The sequence below is a fragment of the Petaurus breviceps genome, unplaced genomic scaffold, assembly GCF_028583685.1.
Source record: "Petaurus breviceps papuanus isolate PSGF00001 unplaced genomic scaffold, PetGlider_PUasm1.0 327274, whole genome shotgun sequence".
NCBI classification, from domain to species: domain Eukaryota; kingdom Metazoa; phylum Chordata; class Mammalia; order Diprotodontia; family Petauridae; genus Petaurus; species Petaurus breviceps.
This window is the reverse complement of record NW_027186090.1, coordinates 1-15465: the sequence shown is the minus strand read 5'-3', so window position 1 is coordinate 15465 and position 15465 is coordinate 1. Positions and strand designations below refer to the sequence as shown.

The 15465-nt window shown below is 42.5% G+C and overlaps 1 long non-coding RNA gene and 1 pseudogene across 1 annotated transcript; one reads left to right on the top strand and one right to left on the bottom strand.

The window, feature by feature from the left end:
• Nucleotides 1-5851: 5851 nt before the first annotated feature.
• LOC138167903 (peroxisomal membrane protein PEX14 pseudogene) lies at nucleotides 5852-7133 on the top strand (annotated as a pseudogene).
• A 6636-nt stretch (nucleotides 7134-13769) lies between these two features.
• LOC138167904 (uncharacterized) lies at nucleotides 13770-15459 on the bottom strand. The gene is made up of 2 exons (XR_011169988.1): nucleotides 14854-15459; nucleotides 13770-14744 (listed from the first exon to the last, which is right to left on the bottom strand). It is a non-coding gene; the product is annotated as an uncharacterized lncRNA (long non-coding RNA).
• Between the last annotated feature and the right edge of the window lie 6 nt (nucleotides 15460-15465).

The following is a 15465-nucleotide window of genomic DNA, read 5'->3' as shown; positions in this document are numbered from 1 at the left end:
GATCTGTTCCCTCTCTCGAGTCTTCACCTTTTGAATCTCAGGGTCAACCTCCACATTGAGTGGCTGCAGGAGACCCTGGTTGATGGTCACCTCCTGGATACCTCCAGGGGGACAGGCAGACCCAAAGTTTCCTCCACCAAAACCACCACCCCCACTTCCAAAGCCCCCACCTAAGCTGCCACCACCAAAGCCACCACTACCAAAGCCACCACCACCAAAGCCACCACCACCAAAGCCTCCACCACCACCAAAACCACGACCACCATAGCTGCCACCACCTAAGCCACCACCACCATAGCCACCACCACCATAGCCACCACCACCTCTTCCATAACTGCCACCAGCAACACTCTGACAGATGCTTTTAGAGCCACCTAAGTTAACCAGACTTTGGCTGCCAAAACCACCACCACCAGCTCTGTAGCTTCCACCAGAAAATCGCCCCCCACCTCCTCCACTCCTGCGGATGGTGGAGCTGCTGGTCACCCTGCGGCTGCAGGAGACCCCAGCAGAGCCTGAGCTGAAGCCCCCACCACCACCACTCCGATAGCCAGATCTGGAACTAAATTGTCTGCTCATGTTGACTCAAGAAGGGGACACACAGCAGAAGAAAGGACTAAGGAGCTAAGCACTCCTTTACTTGGAGCAGAGTGTCTTCCTCCATATATATAGATTGTAGGAACTGGGTTTGGTCCCATGGAGTCAATGGAGATTCAGAGCAATCTGAAGGGTTTGGTTTGCCTTGCAGCCATGCAAGATTTTTACGAGCCCCAACAATACAATAAAAACTACACACCTAACTCCCAGGATGGGTCCTAGAAAATGCTGCTCCTGCAAAATCCATTCACGTGGTAATTAGTTTACCAAAGACATCTCTCCTCATCAAACTCATTTGATCTTAGGGAAGTAGGACCCCAAAACTGGTACTTCTGCTTGGTCTTTCTTCAACTTGCCTTGAATTATGCAAATTCCACTTTAGAGCTTTGCCTTTCACTCCACAGGAAGGCTTGCCTCCTAAAATTCCCTGCACCAGCCCCTGTAATGCAGAAGGACATCTTCATCCTCCTCAGGCTTTCAAATGTGCCTTCCTGACTCCTAGCTCTCTCTGAGGCTCCCAGCTCACTAGCTCAATCACCCTTCCTTCATTGCCACAGGTTTTCAAGTCCCCTTGAAAAATTGAACTACCTAAACTCCTTACTAAACTATCTTCTGCAAAGTCACTCTTTTTTTTTTTATTTTTGGAGGAGGAACTGCAGGGCAACTGGGATTAAGTGACTTGCCCAAGGTCACATGGCTAGTAAATGTTAAGTGTATGAGGATGATTTTGAACTCAGGTGCTTCTGTCTCCAGGGCCAGTGCTCTATTCAGTGGGCCACCTAGCTGCCCCTCCAAAGTCACTCTTACTCTTGGTCCATCTGTGACATAAATAGGCTCATGACCATTAGTGTTTTGTTTCTTGCTTTTCCTTATGTGATTTCTGTTCCCTTATACATGTCAGCATGCCTTTGGTCCTAAGTTCCTAGATGATAGAGAATGTCTTGGTGGACTTTATAGAGGAAAAAGGTATCCAAAAACTGAACTTCCCGTCATCCAGAAGATGAATTTGACACTCCTCACTTCCCCCCCAACTTCAAGTACCACTTGCTAGACATAGATCCTGGGTCAGTTTCCTACTTTATACAATGGGAACAGAAATTCTTTTCTCCCTCCCCCCATAAAACTGGTAAGAGCATCAAATGAAATTGGGCACTTAATGGGCTCTGTAAACTTTAAAGGGCTACAGAAAAGTCAGCTATTGTTAGTTCTCAGAAGTGCTAGCACAGTCCACTATTTCTACCCACCCCATCCCCAGGAGATGCCTGCTTTCTGATGTTGAGAACTTGTCTACAAAAGGAGGCAACTGCATAGATATTTGTCTCATTGAAGTTAGAAGCCAGAAGAGCCATGAAATTAAGGACCAGTGCACATGCCCCAAGCCTGAGCAGAGTCAGAGGGGCCAGCCTAAGAGAAACCAAGCATCTCTTCCTTGGGTTCAAGCAATTCCTGCTTCTGACACATCCTGGCTATCATCATTTACCTCCCAAGGCTCTAAGCAACGCCCTGAGACTAGAATGTGCAGAGAAGGTGCCAACCTGCATTGGCAGAGGAAGGTTCTTTACCTGGGAATTCCCTGTACCAATGAAATTGCAAGCCTAAGCTATATCCCTTCTCTCTTTCTCTAACAAAATCCTTTTCTGATAGATTTCCATTGAACTTCATAAGGAAGGATCTAAGTTTCCTAATAAAAACACTTCTCATAGAAGAGTTGTAATGATACAGACAATTCAATGAGATACTAAATTGCAAATACTCTTAAGTCCAGAAAAATAAGTCATTTAAACTTTATGGAAGGGAAAGCTTAAGTATTGCAATTTTTTTTAATAAGAAGCACCAGACCATGTTTCTAGTATTTGTAGGAGAGACTAAAATAATGATGGAGTGCTTACATGCTAATAGTGAGAGAAGAGATACATGTCCTTTGGAATTCTAATAGCTTCCATAGTCCTAGGCACAGTGAAATAAGACAGATGGAAGGCCTGAGCCTAATGCATTTCTTTCATCTAAGAAAGAAATTAGGAGAAAGGGGAGGAACATAGTATTTCTTATAATTTGGGTGCATGAGAAAAAGATTGTGCAGACAAGAAGAAAGGTGTAGGAAGAATGAATATTGAATGAATTTCACTCTTCTCTGAGTTAATAATGGAGGACTGCAGGCATACAAGGAGTTTGATGTGAAAAGAAGTAGGGTTTAAAAAGAACAAAGGAAAGAAGTGTCACTGAATTATAGATTTTTACTATATATAGAATATCTTATAAATATTTATATTTTATTATAAATAGTTATATTATACATAGAGAGTGTACAGGAGAGTATATGTGGTTTACAAACTTTAGGTGCATAATTTCAGAACAATTGTACAAAATCACAGCTCATCCAAAAGTGTATTAATGTGCCTCATTTTGCACAGCCCCTTTAATATTTCTATTTTCTTTTATAAAATCACTTTACCAGTATAATGTATGTGAGGGAGAAGCTCAGAGTTGGTTTAATTTGCATTTCTCTAATTATTATTCATCCTCATTTTAAAAAATATGGCAATAATTAATTTGAATTATTTCATTTGAGAACTGTTTTTTCATATCTTTTTGGTTTTTTTTCTTGAGAGATGGTTCTTATTTATTGAAATTTAAACCAATTCATTATATATTTTAAAATAAGACCTTTTCTGTGAAAATTGCTACAAAGATTTTCCTCCCAATTATCTGCTTTCTAAGTTTTGCTGCATTTTATTCACTTGTGCAAACTTTTTTTCAATTTACGTAATTAAAATTGTCCATTTCATCTTCTATGACTCACTCTGTCTCTTGTTTGGTCAAAACCTCTTCCTATGTTCATAGATCACAAAAGTAATATTTTTTTTCCTTTGTCCCCTCATTTGTTTCAGATGTGTCCTTTTCTATGTATATCATGTTTCTATTAAACCTTCTCTTGGTATGTGATATGAAGTGTTGATCTAAAATTAATTACCTCCAGATTGCTTCCAGTTTTCCCAAGTCTTTTGTCAAATCATGAGTCCTTTGTTTTATTAAATGAGTCATTTATTTTATTAAAGGTTTATCCTCCCCATGCCCAATATTATTATTATGAAGACACCTAAATATTATAATGATTAAACATTATATTATAATACATATTTTATTGTATTAATTATATTAGAATATTACAAATACTATTAAATAAATGCTCATCATTGTTTCAGGGTAAATTATTCTTGGTTTTAAGTCTAGCTTTTGCCTTTTGAAATATCATATATATGAGAAATGCTATGGAGAAAGGAATGACAAAACTTGGCAAATTTTATTTATGGAATTAAAATTATAAAAATGAATACCTTTAAAGGACTTTATAATGCTGATCAAATCAATGATCAACCCTAAGGATCAAAGATGAAAAATCCTACCCCAGTCCTGATAAACAGATATTAGATAAAGAACAAGACAGGAGGCAGAGCCAAAATGATGGAGGAAAAGCACGAACTTGGAGCGAGTTCCCACTCCAATCACTTCCAATACATGCAAATAATTGACTCTAAACAAATTTTAGAGCTACATAACCCACAAAGTGACAGAGAAAAACAAATCTTCCACTGAAGGCAGCCCTGGCAGGCCAACAGGAAAGGTCTATCGTACCACACTGTGAACTGAACTGTCTAGGTTCTAGCCCTAGGGCAGCCCTGACCAACAGTTGCCAGAGCAGACTTCAGGAGAGTGAATCACCAGCAGATGTGGTGGTTTCCAGACTTCTCAACCCATAACCACCAAAGAGAAAGTAAAAGGTCAGTGGGGGGGTCTGTCAGAAATAGGGGACAGAAGAGCATAGTCTGGCCCCTGCCCCCAGGGTGAGAAGTAACAGAGGTAAGGTGGCTGCAGCTGCTGCCCCATGGCTGTATCCAGAGTTCCTGACCTGCTGACCATAAGGGGATGGAGTGACCATTCAGAGGGTAATCTCTCTTGCTTTAACCTGCTTGGATCTGGATCACTGTCTTGGGTGGTGGTCCTGGGATGTGTGGCCAGTGCACCAGAACTTGTGAGGGCTGTGGAGAGGGCACCCTCCTAATAGCTCTGACAGCTGTGAAAAGTCCAGCAATTTGGGACAAAGCTCTCTCCATTCTGGAAGCAGAGTTCCAGCATGGCAAAGAGCTCAAAAGTCAAATAATTGGCTGGCAAGATGAGCAAGCAGAGGAAACTCAATCAAACCATAGTTTCCCCTTTGGGGGACAAAAAGGATCAAAGCTTGGAATGGGAGGGAGACAACAAAGTCAGAACTCCTGCATCAAAAGCTTCCAAGAAAAATATGAACTGGTTATAGGCCATGGAGGAATTCAAGAAGGATTTTGAAAAGCAAGTAAGAGAAGTGGATGAAAAACTGGGAAGAGAAATGAGAATGATGCAAGAAAATCACAGAAAGTAAGTAAACAGCCTGCTAAACGAGACCCCCCAAAATACTGAAGAAAATATCACCTTAAAATATAGACTAACTCAAATGGCAAAAGATGCCCAAAAAGCCAATGAGGAGAAAAATGCCTTAAAAAGACGAATTTGCCAGATGGAAAAGAAAGTTCAAAAACTTACTGAAGAGAATAATTCCTTCAAAATTAGATTGGACCAAATGGAAGACTTTATGAGAAATCAGGATACTATAAAACAGATCCAAGCAAATTGAAAAATAGAAGGCAATGTGAAATATCTCACTGGGAAAAAAACACTTACCTGAAAAACAGATCGAGGAGATATAATTTGAAAATTATTGGACTACAGGAAAGCCATGATCAAAAAAGGAGCCTAGAAATCATCCTTTAAGAAATTCTCAAGGAAAATTGCCCTGATATTCTAGAATCAGAGGGGAAAATAGAAATTGAAAGAATTCACCAATCACCTATTGAAAAACATCCCAAAAATTAAACTCCTAGGAATATTATAGCCAAATTTCAAAGTTCCCAGGTCAAGGAACAAATACTGCAAGCAGTCAGGAAAAAACAATTTGAGTATTATGGAAGCACAATCAGGATAACACAAGACCTGGCAGCTTCTACATTAAGGGATCAAAGGGCTTGGAATATGATATTCCAGAAGTCAAAGGATTAAAACCAAGTATCACCTACCCAGCAAAACTGAATACAATGCTTCAGGGGAAAATATGGTCATTCAATGAAATAGAGGATTTACAAGCATTCTTGATGAAAAAAAAACAGAGCTGAACAGAAAATTTGACTTTCAAATGCAAGAAGCAAGAAAAGCATGAGAAGGGATTAGTCAGGCCTCAGAAAGATGGCATCCTCGGAGCAAGCAGAACCGACAAGCCAGCCCGGCTCTACCCCAGAATACGAAAATGTGGTGCCTTGGAAACCCCTTATTGCCACTGCAGTCAAGTTGCTACATAATTTCCGGGTCTGCCAAAGCCCACTTTCAACCAGAAGGCCATTTCTTAAGAAGAAAGGGCTGACATATGAAGAGATTGACTTGGCTTTCCAGCAGTCAGGCATGGCTGCCGATGAGTCTCAGTCCTTGAGCCCTCCCACCCCGATGGTGCCCCTTCAGCCCCCTCACCTCATGCCTCAGCCATACAACCCTACAGATTCTAGATGTTGAGACTTTGGGGCTCTGACTATCATCATGGCAGGGATTGCCTTTGGCTTCACCAGCTCTATAAGAAGTACCTGCTCCCTCTGCTCATGGGAGGCAAGGAGGACAGGAAGCAGCTTCAGAGAATCAAGGCTAATATCTCAGAGATGAGAGGCAGCATGATGCAGACAGTGACTCAGCTACAGGCGACTTTAGCATCTGTCCAAGAAATACTGATCCAGCAGCAACAGAAAATCCAGGATCTTACCCAGGACCTGGCTGTCTCCAAGGTCATTACATCCACCAACTGGATCCTGGAGTCATAGAATATCAATGAACTTAAGTCTGAGATTAATTCCTTAAAAGGACTCCTCCTAAACCAGAGACAGTTCCCTCCCTCACCTTCTGCCCCCAAGATCCCATCCTGACAGATCTCAGTGAAGTCTTCATCTCCTTCCAACCCCACCATAGCCAACCACAACAGCAGCAGCAACATCTCCCCCATCAGCAATGAGTAGGCCTCCTCTTCATGGGTGAAGGAGAACCACAGCCCTGAGGGCTCAAAGGTCAATTATCACCTTCTGGGCCCAGAAGAGGAGGGGGAAGTGGTGATTGATGTGAAGGTCCAGGTGAGGATGGAGGTGCAGGGGGAAGAGGAGAAGAGAGAGGACAAGGAAGAGGAAGAGGAGGAGGAGGAAGAGGAGGACGTGAGCCATGTGGATGAGAAAGATTGCCTGGGGGTCCAGACGGAGGACCAGAGAGGGGGCAAAGGGCAGATCAACAAGCAGGTGGAGAAGCTTTGGAGACCTGAGGGGGCCAGCAATGAGAATGAGATAGACTAGGACTATCCACTCTTCTGTCCTCCTCCCTCCCGCCTACCCCTCTGCCTGCCCACAACACAGCCCCTTCCTCTCTCTGAAGCACCTTTCATCAGGGATGGGGGGGGCTCTCCACAGGAGTACTTTCTCTTGCAGTTGACCACGTTTAGTGTTGGCTGCCCCTGGTGCTCCATGCAGTAAGGATGGTCATCCTCTCACCCCTCCACTAGCCCTGCCTCAGCTCACTGGAGCCCTCCAAGGGGGAAGCTGAGCATATCCCCAGGGACAGAGCTATATCCTTTCCCTGGGTCCAGCCTGGGGGCCTCTGCAGATCTTCCTCAATCCTGCTGGCTTTTCTGAGCCCTTCCACCTAGTCTCATTTCTGTCCCTCATTTTACTGCCTAAATATCCCAGTACCCCCATTGCCTACATTTCATTCTTAAAACCAGTCTGGCCTTAGAGATGTGCTTGGCACAGGTGTTAGGTCGAAAGGCTCTGGAGTTACCCACTGTCCTCCACATTTGTCTTTCCCCTTGGGGGCATCTTGCCTTTAATATTGGTCATGACAACAGGTAGCTTAATTACCTGACTCCTAACTCCTCAGGTGAGAAAGAACTGCTGTTGAAATCATTCTCCATCACTTCCCATCATCCCCCAGCCCAGGCCCATCTGCTTCCTCATGATTGTTTGGTGCAGGAAGCATCTGGCTGTCTGCCCCTGGTCTCTGAGGTGGGTATCTCCATCTTCCCTTTTCTTGTTGGATGATCAGGGGGTCAGAGTGGTCAGCAGAGTCCCAGGCCCTCTGGCTGTGGGACTGTTGCCCAATAAGAGCTGGGCTGGGCCCTGCTGAGCACAGAGGGCTTTCCCAAACTGAGCTGTCCTGCTCGGCCTCTCTTTCCTCTCCCCTCGACGACTCCCCTGTTGTCCTCCTGGAGAAATGAAATGACACGGGGTTTTTGATGCCTCGTTTTTGCCATATCATGTTCTCAACTGTCCGATGGTGACACATGATACCTCCTCCCCGCCAGCCACTGCCAGCCGAGCAATTCCTGGAACATCTGAGTCTGTCCTTGTCACAAAGAAAAGCCGCACTCATTTGTGTGATCATGTATAGATTCCAGAATATAAGATATGATTGTACATAATTGTAATAAATAGGAGGTACCACTATTTAAAAAAAAGCATGAGAAGGTAAACAGGAAAAAGAAATCATAAGAAACTTATTATAGTTGAACAATTTACATTCCTACATGGAAAAACAATAATTGTACTTCATAAGACTTTTCTCAATATTAGGATAGTAGAAGTATAGTATATATATTATATATATATGATAGTATATTATAATAATATATATTATATATGATAGTATACATATATTATATGTATACATACATATATATGTATAGGAGGGTGTATATGTGTATAAAAATATATGTGAGTGTGTGCATATGTATGCACATGTATACATAGACATAAGTTGAATAGTAAGGGATGATATCTAAAAAATAAAATTAAGATGTGAGAGAGGAATTTATTGGAGGAGAAAGGGAGAGATAGATTAGGGTAAATTATCTCTTATAAAAGAGGCAAGAGAAAACTGTTACAATGAAAGGGAAGAGCAAAAAGGTGAAAGGGAATGGGACAACCTCAGTCTCATTGAATTTGGCTTAAGGAGGGAATAACATACACACTCAATTGAGTATCTTACCCTACAGAAAAGTAGAGGGAAAGGGGATAAGAGGGAAGATGATAGAAAGGAGTGCAGATTAGGGGAGAGGGTAGTTAGAAGCAAACACTTTTGAAAAGGGACAGGGTCAAAGGAGAAAATAGAATAAGTGGGGACGGGATAGGATGGAGGGAAATATAGTCAGTCTATATCACTACTATGGAAATGTTTTGCATAACTACACATGTACAACTCTATTGAATTACTTATCTTCCCAGTGGGGTGGGTAAGAAGGGAAGAAGGGAACAAATCTGGAACTCAGGTGGCCAGGTGGCTCAGCGAGTAAGAGAACCAGCCCCAGAGTCAGGATAACCTGGGATCGAATCTGGGCTCAGATACCTAGTGCCACACCCAGAAATAACTGGCCATGTAACCTTGAGCAAGTTACTTAACCCCAATTGCTTTTAAAAAAATCTGGAACTCAAAGTTTTAAAAACAAATGTTTTTTAAAAATTGTTTTTTACATGCAACTGGAAAATAAGATATACAGGCACTGGGGTATAGAAATTCATCTTGCCCTACTAGAAAGTTGGGGGGGGAGCATTGGGGAGGATATAGGAGAGAACATATTGGGGGAAGGGGTACTCAGTAGGCTTACTATTTTGGGGTGGGGTAGGGAAAGACAGGGAGAAAAATTTATAGCTCAAAGTCTTGTGGAAATGAATGTTGAAAACTAAAAATAAATGAATAAATTGGAAAAAAAAAAGAACAAGACACATGTTTATGGAAATGGCCAATGTTGGGAACCATTTTGTTTGACTTTGTATGTTTGTTATCATAGTGTGCTTTCCCCCTTTTTTTAGTTCAGGGAATGGATGGTGCCATGAGGAAAAGAGAAAATAAATGCTTGTTAATTTTTTCATTTACAAAACCCACACATACATATATATATATATATTACACACATATACATACATACATATATTCCCTACAATTATGCCTTACTTCCTTATGGTGCTCTGTGTATTTGTAGAAGAATTGCCTCAGTTGAAAGGTGGAATGTTTTATAGCTGCAATCTTTACTATTTCTTCTTAAGCTTTCTCTGTGAGCTAATTGTGTCTGTTAAAATCAACAATCATTTATTAGGCACCAAACACCGTGCTGAATGCTAGACATACAACGAGAAGGAAAAAAAGGCAAAAATTTACCCTGCCCTCAAGAAGCTTATGAGGGATGCACATAACTAAGCATGTATAAAATACACATAAAATGAATGGAAAGTAACTATAGAAAGAAAGGTACTAGCTGTTGAGGGGAAAAAAAACAGGAAAGTCATGAAATCCTTCCTGCAGAGAATAATAACTGAGCCAAGTCAAGGAATTCTATAGAGTAGAGGTTAGAAGGGAGAACACTTCAGGCATGATGGCAGCCAGTACAAAAGCACAGAGATGGGAAATGGAGAATCAGGTAGAAGGAAGTAGGCCATTTGGGGTGGATGACAGAATGAGTGGAAGAGAGTAATGTTTAAGAGATCTAGAAATAAAGGGAGGTTCATGTTGTGGAGAGCTTTAAGTGTAAAACAGAGGCATTTATTTCTATTTGATTCTAGAGGTAAAGGGGAGCCAGTGAAGTGGATTAAATAAGGGAGTAGCACAGTCAGACCCCAGTAGGTCTGACTTCATAATACAGGAAAGAAATGATGAGTCGATTAAGGGTGGGGGCTTCCTGAGTAGATAGAAGGAGAGGTGAAAGTATGGAGGGAGAAATGACAAGATTTGGCAAATGATTGAATATATACAGGAAGGAGAGAGTAAGGAGTTGGGAATGATTTGGATTGTGAATGTGAGAACTGCGGACATGCTGATATCCTCAAAAGAAATAAAGTCATTTGGAACAGGAGCATTTGCAGGGGGGAACAATAATGAGTTCTGCCAGTATATGTTAAGCTCAAAATGCCTAGGGAACATAAAATTGGAAACATCCAATACTCAGTTAATAATGTGGAACTGGAGCTCAGGAAATTTGAGAGAGAGACAGACAGACAGACAGACAGAGAGACAGACAGACAGACAGACAGAGACAGAGAGAGAGAGACAGACAGAGAGAGACAGAGACAGAGACAGAGACAGAGAGACAGAGACAGAGAGACAGAGACAGAGAGAGACAGAGACAGAGAGAGAGACAGAGAGAGACAGAGAGACAGAGACAGAGAGACAGAGACAGAGAGACAGAGACAGAGAGAGACAGAGAGGTTAGGGAATCACAGACAGGATAGAAACCATGGAAGCTGATTAGATCACAAACTGAGAGATTGTAAAAAGAAAAAAAAAAGGAAATTAGGAAAGAGCCTTGTCTTATCTTGTCACTTACCAATTCTGGTGGAACATGGAAGATGACCTAGCAAAGAAGGCTAAGAAGGGGTAGTCAGAGAGGTAGAAGGAAAACCAAGAGAGAATTTCATTTTTTTTTTCTAAAGAGAAGACGATCAAACAGATGTCTACTTATCAAATGCAGCACAAAGGTCAAGAAGAATGTGAATTTTAAAAAGGTCATTCTATTGGGCATTTTCAAGATCATTGGTAACTTGCAAGAAAATCTTCCTTCCCAACCTTCAGCTGAGTGTAAAGTTCCTTATATATTACTTCTGTTGTTGTGGACATCCGACAAACAGGACAGCAAAGCCAAATATAATTTGATAGGAGTGTTTATTAACCATCTGGTGACTGCCTTCCCAATAGGGAAGGCAGCACTGAGTCTTCTGAAAGGTATACTTTTATAGAGCTAGATGTTGCTAATCAATAAAATGTGGTTCCAAGGAGGGGGTACCATTTCTAGTAAAGTCTTGGGTACCTAACAAGAACAGACTTGTATCTGGGCTAACAAGAACAGACTTGTATCTGGGGTATGTTTCTAGCAACACAGGTGAAACGTTCCCTCACTATTATGGCCTCTTAGGTGGTTTCCAGGGACCCTTCTAGCAGGTTTAGGGGGCTTTGGTGTATAATTTCTGATGGGCACTTCACTGTCACCTTAAGTATGTCAGTCAGGCAGCTAACTTTTCTAGGGCTGGGGAACCTGCAGCCTTGACCACATGTAGCCTTCTAGGTCCTCAGGTGTAGCCTTTTGGATGAGTCCATTCTTTAGAGAACAAATCGTTTTATTAAGGGGATTTGTTTTGTGAAGTTTGGATTCAATCAAAGGGCTGCACTTGAAGATCTAGAGGGCCACATGTGGCCTGAGGTCACAGGTTCCCTGTTCCTGTGCTAAACATTCAAAGAAAGACAAAAGACAGAATCTGTCCTCAGAGAACTCACAATCTGATAGAGGAGAAAACATGCAATAAATTGTGGGAAAACAAGATAAATAGGCAATAGTTGACAGAGGGAAGGGACTTAAATTAAGAGGGATTGGAAAAGGCTTTCTGTAGATGGTGGGATTTTAGCTGGGACTTGAAAGAAGCCTGGAAGGCAAGGAAACAGCGATGAAAAGTGAGAACATCCCAGGCATTGGGGAAAACCAATGATAATGCCCAGAGTTGGTAAAAGGAGTGCTGTGGGACAGAAGCAGCCAGGAGGCCAGTGCCACTGGATGGAAGAGTCCTTGGTAGGGAGTAAGATGTAAAAAGATTGGAAAGTTGGGAGGGAGCTAAGTTCTGAAGGGCTTTAAATACCAAAAAAGCATATTTTATTTGTTCCTGGGAGCAACAGGAAGCCACTGAAGTTTCTTGTGATATGGAGACCTGAGTTCTAGGGAAGATCAATTTGAAAGTTGAATGAGAGATGGACTGGAGTGGGGAGATACTAGAGGCAGGTAGGCTAACGAGTAGATGAGTGCAACAGTCCAGTTGTGAGGTGATGAGGGTCTTCATCAGAATGGTTATAGTGTCAGAGAAGAGGAGACATAAATGAGAGCTATTATGAAGGTGACTGGTTGGCTGTTATCCTTCATTCTTGAAGAGGATCAAAATGACATCACTATGTTAGAGTCAAGTTACAGTGTGTCCTACTGTGACTGATCAGGCTGATAGAAGCTAAGAATGCTCCACCACAGCTTGGGCATAAAGAAAGAGTCCAAGGGAGCAATTGGAGTGGATTTTCTAAATCTGCACATCTCATATTTTTTTTTGAGCTATTTCAATTCTGCCTTTTTTCCATAGAGCAGAGCACCTTCTTTGATGAAGGCACGCCATGTTGAGCATTCCTCTGCCATTGTCTCCCATGTCACACAATCAGTTCCAAAGTTTTTCAGAGAGATCTATAGAGTGCCTTGTATCACATCTTCTAACCAGTATTAAGTTAAAAATGAGAAGATTTGACCACAGATAGGAAGGGGTAGAGGGAGAAAGTGAGGAGTTGAAGGAGCTCCCTAGGTTGTGAGTCTGGGTAACTGGAATAATGGTGGTACACTTGCCAGTCATAGGGAAGTGAGGGAGAATGGAGTGTTTAGGGAGAAAGATCATGATCATTTTTGGACATGTTGAGTTTAAGGGTTATAAAGGTCATTCAATTGGAGAGTCCCTGGCTTTCCCATCCACTGTCCTAATGCAGTCATTGAACGGCATGCTGAGATCTCTTCCAGTTCCAAATAAAATAATAGCTCACATTAATAAAGCCCTGAAAGGTTTACAAAGCCCTTTGCAAGTTTTATTTCATTTGATCCTCACAACGGCCCTGGATCCTAACTATTATTATTACCCCAACTTTGCTGTTGAGGAAATTATGAGAGAGATTAATTGATTTACACAGGATCACAAAGAGAGTGAATGTTTGAGGTTGGATTGGAACTCGACCTTTCTTGACTCCCAGTCAAGCTCTACCCACTCTGTCACCTCACAACCACTGACCCTCTGAAGCCTGTTCTAATTAGCCCCACCCAGCTCCATTTATTCAATGTCCCTTCAATATATCTAACTTGATTTATATTGCATTCATTTGCCAGTTTTTGTTGCTATTTTATAAACATTCCAATCATTTTCACATTAGTGTGTCCTACCTTTTAGGCTTTATCATAAGCCCTACTCCTACCAAGGAGTTTACAACACAGTTTACCACTGGGTCTTGAGAGAGAGAGAGAGAGAGAGAGAGAGAGAGGCATTACACAAAACACTCAAGAAACAAACTTGTAGAATTTCCAATGCAATTTATTGCAGACAACACAAGAAAATGGAGAGTTTGAGAACTCTAGGAAAGGCAACCAACCAGCTTACATTTTATACAAAAAGGAAAACAAAAAAAAACCAAGACAGAATTTGTTGTTATAACATGGAGACACACTACCAATGAGTGCTAGACTGAAATGACTCTCTTTCTACTTGGCTTGTGGAAAAACTTTGAAATGTAGAGTGGGCAAAGATGATGGGTGGATTTTTCAGGCTGCAGCCTCAGGATTGACCAAGGGAAGTGTTCTTTCACACCCAGAACTGGCTTCACCATTGGAGACACAGGAAGAGGGCAAGCCAGATGATAAAGGCTGAGATAGAGAAGAGCTAGCAGGATCATCAGTGACCCTCCCAACACACCCACAGAGAAGAGGTGCCCACTGGTTGGATAACTAACAAAAAGCTCTAGGAATCAAGGTCAGAGAAAGGAATTGGAGGGGTTTAAGAAAAGACAAACTCAAGACAAGTTGGAGTCTTTGACTTCAAGATTTGGCTGACGATGAACACAGATGATGAGCTATTTGGTGGATCTAAAAGGGAGTGGCTAGCAGGGTAGGGAGCTCTGGTTTTAATTGGTGACTGTAGTATAACTGGTAGATATAAATTTTGAACTAGAGCTGCTACTGGAGCCCTTGACACCCCCAGAGCCACCACTGCTGCTTCCTCCTCCTCCAGAGCTGGAGCCTCTGCCTCCTCCAGAGCCATAGCCTCCTCCTCCAGAGCTGGAGCCTCTGCCTCCTCCAGAGCCATAACTGCCTCCTCCAGAGCCAGAGCCCCGGCCTCCTCCAGAGCCATAGCTGCCTCCTCCAGAGCCAGAGCCCCGGCCTCCTCCAGAGCTGTAGCCACCGCCTCCACCTCCACCTCCAGAGCCGTAGCTGCCACCACCTCCGAACCTTCCTCCTCCTCCAGACACAGAGACATGGCTGGTGCTCACAGCTGTGGGAGATATTTCTGCTGTTAGGCTGGGCACCACCCAGCACTGGATGAAGTTCCCCCCATCCCAAGAAGGCACTCCAGAGCCCAAAGATCGATTCTTGATACTTACACACACTCACGTTCGGAACACACTCTCCAGATACCCTAAAAGGAGGATACAAAGATGGTTCCTATGACTCACCTCAACCACCCCATTCTCCATCCCATACTTGACACCACTGACCCTTCCTGTAAGCTGCTCCCTTCCCCATCACTCAACCTAAATCTGTCTCTCATGACCTTGCAAATCATGGAACAATTCCCAGATATCATTATAACAGTTTGAATTTCCAGTATCCCTTGGCACCAAAAGCTCTTCTTTCAATAAGTCTGTGAAACAGATCCCTAATACTTTAAGACAACTGGATTTGGGGCATATTACAAAGAAAGGAGGAGAGTGGGATGAGTTTGGAGTCAAAGAACCTCACTTCCAATACTTTTGGAAATACTAACAATTCCAATACCAAAATCAGTGCTTCTATGGCCTGGATGCATGTACTTGCTCTGCAGCTGACTAGCTGTGGGAGCTTGGGGAAGACACTTAATGCCTTTAGCCCCCAGGGGCCTCATCCACAAAACCACAAGGAGATACTCCATGATCTCTGAGTTCCCTTTCATCTCTAGAACCTGGGTCATTCTAACCAGGGCTATAGAAGGACTAGTCCTTCTCTAGGGAGCGCTA